The 11,585-nt window shown below is 55.3% G+C and overlaps 2 non-coding genes across 2 annotated transcripts; one reads left to right on the forward strand and one right to left on the reverse strand.

Moving 5' to 3' along the window:
• Positions 1-1,574: 1,574 nt before the first annotated feature.
• Positions 1,575-3,389, reverse strand: LOC126525668 (small subunit ribosomal RNA). Its single transcript, XR_007598270.1, has one exon. It is a non-coding gene; the product is annotated as a small subunit ribosomal RNA (ribosomal RNA).
• A 5,196-nt stretch (positions 3,390-8,585) lies between these two features.
• Positions 8,586-8,777, forward strand: LOC126525725 (U2 spliceosomal RNA). The gene has a single exon (XR_007598281.1). It is a non-coding gene; the product is annotated as a U2 spliceosomal RNA (small nuclear RNA).
• Positions 8,778-11,585: the final 2,808 nt, after the last annotated feature.

Below are 11,585 nucleotides of genomic sequence, written 5' to 3' on the forward strand. Positions count from 1 at the left end.
GTGAAAAATAGTTTGTTCAATTCAGTACAGTACAACCAGGGTTTTAGGCACGTGGCGTCTCCCTGTGTGTGGTTTCGAAGAGCGCCTTTCGGCGTGCGCTCCTCCAGTCTCGCTCTTTCGGCGGCCGCGTCTCAGCAGCTGAAAGCCTAATGGCACTCCACTCCTGCTACTCGCGCGTGTGTTTTGCGCCCACGCCTTCCTCGCTTGCCCTCGAGGCACCTTATGCCGTTTGCGCGCACTCGAAGCCGGTTTTACCTGCCAACCATCCACCGGACCCGTGTGTCTCGTGTGCACGTTCACATCGCTCCACTAAAAATTGCAAAGAGCGACAGAGCCATGATTAGGGCTAAGCCGCTGTGGAGTCTTTAACGGCTACACGGCCACGGGCAGGGCTTCACCCCCATCGACGTGCTTCGCTTCAGTCAGCAGTAGGTTCATAGAAGGGCCTCAAACACACACACACTTTCGCATCGGCAGATCGCCGCAGCATAACCGCTGTTGATCCAACAGCCTACTTGAGACGAAAGACAAGAGCCCGGCGCGCGTACTCGCGCAGCTCTCCAAAACCACTCGGCCAGTGCCAGGGACGGCTCCCTGCGCCGGCGCCACAACAAGTCTACTTGAGGCGGAAGACGAAGCCAGCAAGGGCCTGGCCGCAAGTGCGTTCGAATCCGGGACTACAGTCCCTCGTCTGTCCGTACTTCCTCTTTCGACGTGCGGCGCCTTCCCAAAGCGCACAAGTCCGCTAACCGCAGAACGCTTCCGACGTAGCAAAGCCGCGTTTCCTTCGGTACTTCGCAGCAACGCCGCCTTTCCCTCGGCGGCGGGCGAATAGCCTGCAGACGTCGTCGCATTAAACCGCGATCTCGACACCTCGCGCGTCACGAGCAGGAGCCGACCGGCAGCCTCCGGCCCTTTCGGACTCGGTGGCATTTGCCGCGGAGGACGGGAGAGCACTTTAGGCCACGGTTCCTTCCGTACTTGGCAGCCGCACCCTCATACCGACAGTTCCATGACCGACCGAGCGCCACACCGTTCCTTTAGTACTTGGGCGGCAACAAAGTCGGGTCGTTACTCCATACTCGCCGCAGGAAGCGACCGGCAGCCGCCAGCCTTTTCAGACTCGGCAGCGTTTGCCGCGGAGGACGGGAGAGCGCTCGCACCACGGTTCCGTGTGTGTACTAAGCGGCAGCGGCATTAGCTCTCGACCGTCAGTTCCTTGACCGACCGCACGCTTCGCCGTTCCCCTCGTACTGGGCAAAGCAGCAGGTCGGGTCGTCTTACTCCCATTCCGCGCAAGAGCGCCAAAGCGGACAGAAAGCCCACCCAGTGTGCGTTACGCCGTTTCTACCCGCGGGCGCGGCCAAGCCAACCGTCCAAGGTTGCAGCCGGCGTCCACTGGGCGCAACAAATTTGGCACGGGGCGCCCCTCAAAATTCAGGCAGTCCCCGGCATGTTCGGGTATAGCCGTCCCCGCGTCCAAGCGGGGCCAGCGGCGGAAAGCGTCGGGCGCAGCGAGCTGCTTCACCCACACGGGGTAGAAACAATGGCGCTCGCCACCCTTCACAATCCGGTAATGATCCTTCCGCAGGTTCACCTACGGAAACCTTGTTACGACTTTTACTTCCTCTAAATGATCAAGTTTGGTCATCTTTCCAACAGACCGGCGCAACCGAAAGGCCGCGCCGGACATCGGTCCGAAGACCTCACTAAATCATTCAATCGGTAGTAGCGACGGGCGGTGTGTACAAAGGGCAGGGACGTAATCAACGCGAGCTTATGACTCGCGCTTACTGGGAATTCCTCGTTCAAGGGGAACAATTGCAAGCCCCTATCCCAATCACGAAAGAAGTTCCACGGGTTACCCAGTCTTTTCAGACAGGGATAAAGACACGCTGCTTCCTTCAGTGTAGCGCGCGTGCGGCCCCGGACATCTAAGGGCATCACAGACCTGTTATTGCTCTGTTTCGTGCGGCTAGGAGCCGCTTGTCCCTCTAAGAAGGTTGTAAGGTGCTGGGAACCCCGCACCTATTTAATAGGCTAGAGTCTCGTTCGTTATCGGAATTAACCAGACAAATCGCTCCACCAACTAAGAACGGCCATGCACCACCATCCACCGAATCAAGAAAGAGCTCTCAATCTGTCAATCCTCCCAGTGTCCGGGCCGGGTAAGTTTTCCCGTGTTGAGTCAAATTAAGCCGCAGGCTCCACTCCTGGTGGTGCCCTTCCGTCAATTCCTTTAAGTTTCAGCTTTGCAACCATACTTCCCCCGGAACCCAAACACTTTGGTTTCCCGGAAGCTGCCCGCCGAGTCATTTGAGTAACTCAGGCGGATCGCTGGTTGGCATCGTTTATGGTCAGAACTAGGGCGGTATCTGATCGCCTTCGAACCTCTGACTTTCGTTCTTGATCAAAGAAAACATTCTTGGCAAATGCTTTCGCAGTAGTTCGTCTTGCGACGGTCCAAGAATTTCACCTCTAGCGCCGCAATACGAATGCCCCCGTCTGTCCCTCTTAATCATTACCTCGTATTCCAAAAACCAACAGAACAGAAACGAGGTCTTGTTCTATTATTCCATGCAAGTTTATTCAGGCGACTCGCCTGCGTTGAGCACTCTAATTTTTTCAAAGTAAAAGCACCGGCCTTCTCGAGGCACACAATGAAGTGCACCAAGAAAGGACCGGCATGATGTTCAGTCCGAGCCGTCGCATCGGGTAGATGCACTACTCGTCTGGAACTGAGATCCAACTACGAGCTTTTTAACCGCAGCAGCTTTAGTATACGCTATTGGAGCTGGAATTACCGCGGCTGCTGGCACCAGACTTGCCCTCCAATTGATCCTCGTTAAAGGATTTAGAGTGTACTCATTTCAATTACGGGGCCTCAAAAGAGTCCCGTATTGTTATTTTTCGTCACTACCTCCCCGTGCCGGGAGTGGGTAATTTGCGCGCCTGCTGCCTTCCTTGGATGTGGTAGCCGTTTCTCAGGCTCCCTCTCCGGAATCGAACCCTGATTCTCCGTTACCCGTAACAACCATGGTAAGCAAGTAACCTACCATCGAAAGTTGATAAGGCAGACACTTGAAAGAAACGTCGCCGGCTCGTGGCCATGCGATCAGCACAAAGTTATCCAGAGTCACCACACAATACGGGCCGAAACCCGATCGATCTTGGTCTAATAAAAGCACCCGTCGCCCAAAGGGCTTCAGGCTCACTGCATGTATTAGCTCTAGAATTGCCACAGTTATCCAAGTAGGAAGAAACGATCTAAGGAACCATAACTGATTTAATGAGCCATTCGCGGTTTCGCCTTATTTCGGCATGTACTTAGACATGCATGGCTTAATCTTTGAGACAAGCATATGATTACTGGCAGGATCAACCAGGTAATCGTTCAACTGCGCGTCCAGCCTTTCAAGCAGGCCGGACGCCGTTTTTGCGATGCCGAGGCCACCTTCAGGCGCCCCAACACGCTTCGTTCTCGCAAAGGGTAGCACTTTGCACAGTCCGAGACGACGGCGTTCGAGCTCGCTACGGCGCCCTCCCCGCAGGGCCGGGTATCGCCACGCGGCAAGAAGCACGCAACATTCTCGATAGACCGGTTGTGTCGACTCGATCGCGGCTTGCGGTTTCTCTCGAGCCCGCAGCACTGGTGGACCGACCGACACTTGCAACGTAGCCGAGACGGCAAAGCCGCTAGGCGACGGGTCACGCCCGCGCCTTCGGCGCTTTCGTATTTGATTCGTCCGAGGACGATGCGGAACACACTTCGATATCGTGGAAAAAGCGTCGTCCGACAACCAGCCCCTAACGCATCAAGCGGATGAGGCTGCAGACGTCAGCTGTGGGATCCACGGGAGCGATACCGGGGACACGCTTGACGGGCACGAAGCCCGCCGCATATCAAACACCCAGGTCGCTTTGGGGGCGACTGCTCTCTGGGACCCCCATATAATAGCAGCGATAAGTACCCAGACCTCCATGGGGCCGTACTCGTGCCACTTTCGACGAGCGTTTGGCGAAAATCGTGCCGCCTCGTAACGCCGCGAGCAAGATTGAAAGCTTACGTCGGCAGCACAATGCCGAAGTCGTGAAAGCGCAGCGCGTCCACCGAATGCGCGAACGGCAATTTCTCGCTAATGGCCAGTACGGTTTCCTGCACAATTGCCTTTCTGTCGCCCTACGGGGCCCCCGGCCGATCGATTCGAGGCACGCTAGCACGGCCCCTTCGCCATTTCCGAGCACGCGTGCGAACAGTGCGGGCGGCGTGCTCGACGCCCCGGCTGACGTCGTTTCGGACTTTGTCTCTTCGCGTGCTCGCGGCAACGCCGCGGCCAACGACGACGTCTGCGCGGTTCTTTGCCGGTTCCCGGCGTGCTATAGTGCAGCCCTCTGCAGGGCGACACCGGCTCCGTCGTGTCCGTGCGGCGGCTTGTACGCAAAAGTTGCGCCAAAGGCGTCGCGCTCGCGCCGCCCCGGCACACGCGGTTTCGGACTTTGTCTCTTCCAGCGCTCGCGTAGTCGTGGGCACGATTGTCGACGTCGGAACGGTGCGCGGACTACGCCACGAGCACGCGCAAGCCGAAAATCGCACTACGGTACAATGTCGGCCGGGGCCGTACGGCCCCTTACAGTAGCAGCGATAAGTGCCCAGACCTCCATGGGGCCGTACTCGTGCGACGCGGCGGCGTACTGCGCCGAGCCGAGCGCCAATATTTGGCTTTTGCTGGGCGGATTCGAGCTCTGGCGATCGCCGCGGTACCGCCGCTCACCGATTCAAGGCACGCTAGCGCGGCCCCTTCGCCATTTCCGAGCACGCGTGCGAACAGTGCGGGCGGCGTGCTCGACGCCCCGGCTGACGTCGTTTCGGACTTTGTCTCTTCGCGTGCTCGCGGCAACGCCGCGGCCAACGACGACGTCTGCGCGGTTCTTTGCCGGTTCCCGGCGTGCTATAGTGCAGCCCTCTGCAGGGCGACACCGGCTCCGTCGTGTCCGTGCGGCGGCTTGTACGCAAAAGTTGCGCCAAAGGCGTCGCGCTCGCGCCGCCCCGGCACACGCGGTTTCGGACTTTGTCTCTTCCAGCGCTCGCGTAGTCGTGGGCACGATTGTCGACGTCGGAACGGTGCGCGGACTACGCCACGAGCACGCGCAAGCCGAAAATCGCACTACGGTACAATGTCGGCCGGGGCCGTACGGCCCCTTACAGTAGCAGCGATAAGTGCCCAGACCTCCATGGGGCCGTACTCGTGCGACGCGGCGGCGTACTGCGCCGAGCCGAGCGCCAATATTTGGCTTTTGCAGGGCGGATTCGAGCTCTGGCGATCGCCGCGGTACCGCCGCTCACCGATTCAAGGCACGCTAGCGCGGCCCCTTCGCCATTTCCGAGCACGCGTGCGAACAGTGCAGGCGGCGTGCTCGACGCCCCGGCTGACGTCCTGTCGGACTTTGTCTCTTCGCGTGCTCGCGGCAACGCCGCGGCCAACGACGACGTCTGCGCGGTTCTTTGCCGGTTCCCGGCGTGCTATAGTGCAGCCCTCTGCAGGGCGACACCGGCTCCGTCGTGTCCGTGCGGCGGCTTGTACGCAAAAGTTGCGCCAAAGGCGTCGCGCTTGCGCCGCCCCGGCACACGCGGTTTCGGACTTTGTCTCTTCCAGCGCTCGCGTAGTCGTGGGCACGATTGTCGACGTCGGAACGGTGCGCGGACTACGCCACGAGCACGCGCAAGCCGAAAATCGCACTACGGTACAATGTCGGCCGGGGCCGTACGGCCCCTTACAGTAGCAGCGATAAGTGCCCAGACCTCCATGGGGCCGTACTCGTGCGACGCGGCGGCGTACTGCGCCGAGCCGAGCGCCAATATTTGGCTTTTGCAGGGCGGATACGAGCTCTGGCGATCGCCGCGGTACCGCCGCTCACCGATTCAAGGCACGCTAGCGCGGCCCCTTCGCCATTTCCGAGCACGCGTGCGAACAGTGCGGGCGGCGTGCTCGACGCCCCGGCTGACGTCCTTTCGGACTTTGTCTCTTCGCGTGCTCGCGGCAACGCCGCGGCCAACGACGACGTCTGCGCGGTTCTTTGCCGGTTCCCGGCGTGCTATAGTGCAGCCCTCTGCAGGGCGACACCGGCTCCGTCGTGTCCGTGCGGCGGCTTGTACGCAAAAGTTGCGCCAAAGGCGTCGCGCTCGCGCCGCCCCGGCACACGCGGTTTCGGACTTTGTCTCTTCCAGCGCTCGCGTAGTCGTGGGCACGATTGTCGACGTCGGAACGGTGCGCGGACTACGCCACGAGCACGCGCAAGCGGAAAATCGCACTACGGTACAATGTCGGCCGGGGCCGTACGGCCCCTTACAGTAGCAGCGATAAGTGCCCAGACCTCCATGGGGCCGTACTCGTGCGACGCGGCGGCGTACTGCGCCGAGCCGAGCGCCAATATTTGGCTTTTGCAGGGCGGATTCGAGCTCTGGCGATCGCCGCGGTACCGCCGCTCACCGATTCAAGGCACGCTAGCGCGGCCCCTTCGCCATTTCCGAGCACGCGTGCGAACAGTGCGGGCGGCGTGCTCGACGCCCCGGCTGACGTCCTTTCGGACTTTGTCTCTTCGCGTGCTCGCGGCAACGCCGCGGCCAACGACGACGTCTGCGCGGTTCTTTGCCGGTTCCCGGCGTGCTATAGTGCAGCCCTCTGCAGGGTGACACCGGCTCCGTCGTGTCCGTGCGGCGGCTTGTACGCAAAAGTTGCGTCAAAGGCGTCGCGCTCGCGCCGCCCCGGCACACGCGGTTTCGGACTTTGTCTCTTCCAGCGCTCGCAACCATGTCGGGGCCGACGCCGACGACTGCGTGGTGTTTCAACGATTGCCGGCGTGACACAATGCAGCTGCGTGCGGGATGCCAGCGATTCCGTCGTGGCGGTGCGGCGGCTTGTACGCAAAAGTTGCGTCAAAGGCGTCGCGCTCGCACCGCCCCGGCACACGTGGTTTCGGACTTTGTCTCTTCGAGCGCTCGCAGCGATGTCGAGGCGATCGCTTACGTCTGCACGGTTTCCGGTGTGCTACAATGCAGCAGTCTGCCGCACTACACCTCTTGGTTGCCGAGGCCAGCACGGCAATTTACTGAAGCGAGCGCATTGCGCCCAGGCGGCAGCGGACTTTGTGCTTTCGGGAGTGCTCTTGCTGTAAAATTTGAACGGCTGCAGCTGCGCGAAGCAAGTGTACCTATTTTCACTCTCTCTCTGTCTGCCTTTGAGGCGACTGTAATTTCACTTTAAACGCAACTGGAGGCGGGAGCAACCTGATGAGAGTAGGTGGACTTCGGTACATGTTGTAATTTAGAAATTGCTTTCAAGCTTTGAGGACATACACCTTCGCGCCATCTGCTTTCCCCGTCTCTTTGGCACTTTATAGTATGTGCTGCATGCTCTGCATTCCAAAGAAACACGCCTGTGTCTCTCCCTCTCTCACGTTCTTCTTCTTTTTGTAGCTGCTGTTGTAGAAGATGCTATGCTCTTTAATCGCTGTAACATAGAGTGCTTGCACAAGCCAACAACTTTTGCGCGTTTTTTTTTTTTTTTTTTTCTCTTCCCAAGACGTTTCTGCCATTATTCACTAACTCTCGTTCTTAGTATGCAATGGAGCGTTAGCTCGCGCCATCTACCTTTCTTTCTGTATTGCAAAGTCCGCAGGTTTTCCTAGTTCCGTACTCAGATGGCGCCAATGCGTTTTGGCGCCAGGTTCGAACGACCTCGCTGTACTCGTGTTTCCCATTTGAATGTTGCAAAGGGGTTTGCGACAGGGGGTGGTTCTTGTGCAAGGCTGAGCTTTCCAGCTGCGTTTAAGCTATGCTAGCATGTGTGCGTATATATATATATATATATATATATATATATATAAATACACAAACACACACACACACACACACACACATGCATATATACATACACACACACGGTAATGGTAAAGATGATGAGGTAGCACTTTTTTTTTTTTTTTACAATGCCTGTGTTTCAGATGGCGATCTTTCTCCCCTCTATGTTTCCGGTGGGAAGGAGTGTGCAGCGTTTTCTATATTTATTTTGTCATTCACTTCTATGTTGCTCGTCTTCGTACATGGGGCATGCTACCTAATTCTACCGGTCGATTCGACACGTTGCGATCCGTCCCGGCCTGTGCCGTATCAAAATTTTCAGTGGGCCTTGCGGTAAATAAAAAGAAATGAAGGAAATGCGCGTAGTATATTACAATTGCACACGGGCTTGAAACGAAGCCCTCAAGGAAGGTCACCTTGAGCGGTCGCATTCAGACGGAAGTAAGCATTCCCCTGGCGCGTTTTTTTCCGCTCGCCTGTTCCGTTTTCTACGAGGTTGCCTTGGTTGGTTTCGCGTTACAAGCAAGCTTGCACTCGGGTCTCGTTTCTACGCGACAGCGTTTCGTTAACAGCGAAAGACTGAGGCGTTGCGAGTTCATCCGTGAGATAGGGAGCGTTGAGTCTGTACACAGGCTGAATTTTATAATATTGCCCACGCTGTTGCTGAGGTTACCCATGTCGGCAGGGCGCCCACAAGGCAGTAGTACAATGAAGTGAAGTGAAGGACATCGCTTCTCGGCCTTTTGGCTAAGATCAAAGTGTAGTATCTGTTCTTATCAGCTTAATATCTGATACGGGTTCTATATGGACCCACGATATTAAACCTATTTTTGGAAGTTGGCGGAGTGCTTGAAGCCTGCTTCACCTCCGCCGCAGGTCGGCCCGGTATTGCACTACCTCCGGGATCGGCCCCGCTCACTTAGGTGAGACTTCATTCAATCAAAATGAAGAGCACAAGCTCAACGCGAGCAGTGACTTGACACGCACCATTCCTATACTACACGCAACGATGCCGGTTCGCGGACCACGAGAGTAATTAAACTGCCACTCCATCTGTGTGTAGCGTCGCACTTGTTGCGTCGCAAATGGGACAGCCGCTCCAGCAAATTTCTAGTTATGGGCTTCGAGAAAAATTAATGAAAGCAAAAGAAAGAACCAGAATTCCTATTTGTCCGATGTCTCTGAATGATTGTCTCCTGTAAAGAGCCACTTGGGGGGATGGGGGGTAGGATTAGCCGTGGGGTTCGCAATCAATATGAATCCCACTCAAAGCCAACACTGGATTTTGGAGTTCACTATCGCTTGGATCCGTAAACCACCGCGGCCACGCAAGCTCGCCCTGCCGCCGAAATCCGCTGCCCAAGTGGAAGAAAGATTCCCTATGAAAGAAAAATAGAGTGCCCGATTTCTGGCAACTACTGTGCAGCCTTTGTGTACACATTTTCGCAGCAGTGGGACCGAGCGCCTCGAAAACAAACTTGTCGTATGCCCAAATGTGGCGAAATATATTCAAGGGTTAAAAGGTGCCTCATCTTTCTAACCTGTATGTTACGAAGACCTGTTGCTACCTTTTCATCATGAACATCATCATCATCATCATCCTGGCTACGCCCACTGCAGGGCAAAGGCATCTGCCATGATCCTCCAAGTACCCCGGTCAGGTGCCGATTGTCGCCATGTAGTCCCTAATCTAATCTGCCCTCCTAACTTTCTGCCACCCCCTGCTACGCTTCCCTCCTCTTGGAATTCAGTCTGTAACCCTTAATGGCCACCGGTTATCTTCCCCCCAGATTGCATGCCCTGCGCATGCCCATTTGTTTTTCCTGGTTTAAACTTTGGTGTCATTAACGAGCGTTTCTTCTCGCACACCCCAATCTGCTCTATTCCGATCCCCCCGTGACGCCACACCCATCATCCTTCTTTCCAGAGCCCGTTGCGTCGCCCTCAGTTACCCTTCGGTAATCCTCAAAGCTTTTTGTTGGGGCACTCGTGGCATCTTTCTCGTTTAATGAAGTCAAATTTTTTTCAGTTTTGGGGGAAAACTCAATGAGCTAGGCGCGATTGTGTCCCTGGCGCCGCTCTCAACAAGATGGCGGCGCCCATGCTTTTTGCCTGCAGGTTCGGCCCTACGCAGAACACGCCTGCCGGGCAGTGTAGCCACGTTGAAGGGGCAAAGCGTAGTGCAGTGAAGCGCTTGCTCGGGCGAAAAACGCAAATATGAGCCAAACAGGAATTTCCATTATTGGAAATTCCAGTTCAGTTTGCGCATTGCGTTCGCCTAAGGTAAAGAACACAAATGCGAGTGCCACAGCAGTCAAGTCAAAGCTTAGGATTGCGTATCATTTTTTTTTTTTCTTTTCGTGCCTTTTACTCCTGGCCTGCGTGGCCCTAGCGCGCATGCACACGAAAGTAATGAAATGCTGAAAACACGAAATAATGCGGTGCGGCTGTATCATATCTATTTTGTGCGCTTTGTTCTTTGTGGACTACAGCGGTGTGCGTCATGAGAAAGTTTCGGTGCCCTTCTTGGGTGACCAGTGAAGCTATATTTAAAACCACATTGATTTGTACGGTTATTGCTACAAACTGCGTGTGGGTGTTTTTCTTTTTCGCTGCCAACGATGGGTTATCGCAACCGCGATCGGTTCTGCTGCTACGCTAGACGCGTGCTTGCCAACGGTTGGCTCTATACGCGACCCGCGACGCGTGGTCGGCACATTCAAGCAGTCAATTGCAAACCGTTCCAAGAAAAAGGATGTACTCCACTTGCCACCTAGTTCGACGATTGTACTTTCTGACCCTCGAGGAAGCGCCGCCATCCCACGTTTTCTATAATACGATAAGATTCAGAGCGACCGCGACCACTTGTCTTTGTCAATATCTCGGAAACGCTTTCTTTGTTTTCTTTTTTTTTTTTTTTAAATCCAGATACTCAGACGCGCCCGTGTTCACGCGCACTTGTTCTCTCCGATAAGCAGGGAAGCTCGGTTGGGGTGGTGTCGGGCCTTGCGCATGCGCTGCTGAGCTCGTCGCTTCGCCGGCCGGTCGATGCTGGCGCGGTACTGGTAATGAACTTCGACGTGCATGGTGAAACGTCACTTTGTATTGCCACTGTAGACTAGCAATGCAATGTGTTTGCGAGCGATTGGATAAATGAGAAAGCGTGCACTGTCTACAGTTCATGCCCCTCTAGAGTAGTGGAAATGTTGCTCCAAGTGTTAGGTTTGTAATTTGCGCCTACGAACATGAACTAAACAAAGAAAATGGTCTGCAGCCGCCTTCGCTTCATAAAATTCCCGTACGAAGAAATTTCCGTGCGCGAATGAGAGAGCAAAAGAGAGAAACCATGTTAAGAAGAATGGCTGCCTTTTACGTGATCTCGCGCATGAAACCAGACGATAGATTAATTTTAGCCGTTCATTTTGATTTGCCGAATGTAAACCGGAACACTTTCTCCACGCGGTCTTCAGATTTGAATGGCAATCAATCACATCCTTTCTTTTTTTTTTTTTTTTTCTGTTTCTTTCTATCTGGAACCGAAAGAATTCAGAACGCCATTTCAATCTTAGATTCGATTAGATATCGCGACTGGTATGCTGAAATATCACGCCTTATCTGGTGTTAACCTTCTTGATCACGGCAATAAAAAATCGCCAGTTCCCGAACTTTAATCGCGCCGAAGATGAACCGATATGCTGGATTCTTATTGTCATGATTTTATAGAAAG

The sequence above is a fragment of the Dermacentor andersoni genome, chromosome 10 (genome assembly GCF_023375885.2).
Source record: "Dermacentor andersoni chromosome 10, qqDerAnde1_hic_scaffold, whole genome shotgun sequence".
Classification (NCBI taxonomy): Eukaryota; Metazoa; Arthropoda; class Arachnida; order Ixodida; family Ixodidae; genus Dermacentor; species Dermacentor andersoni.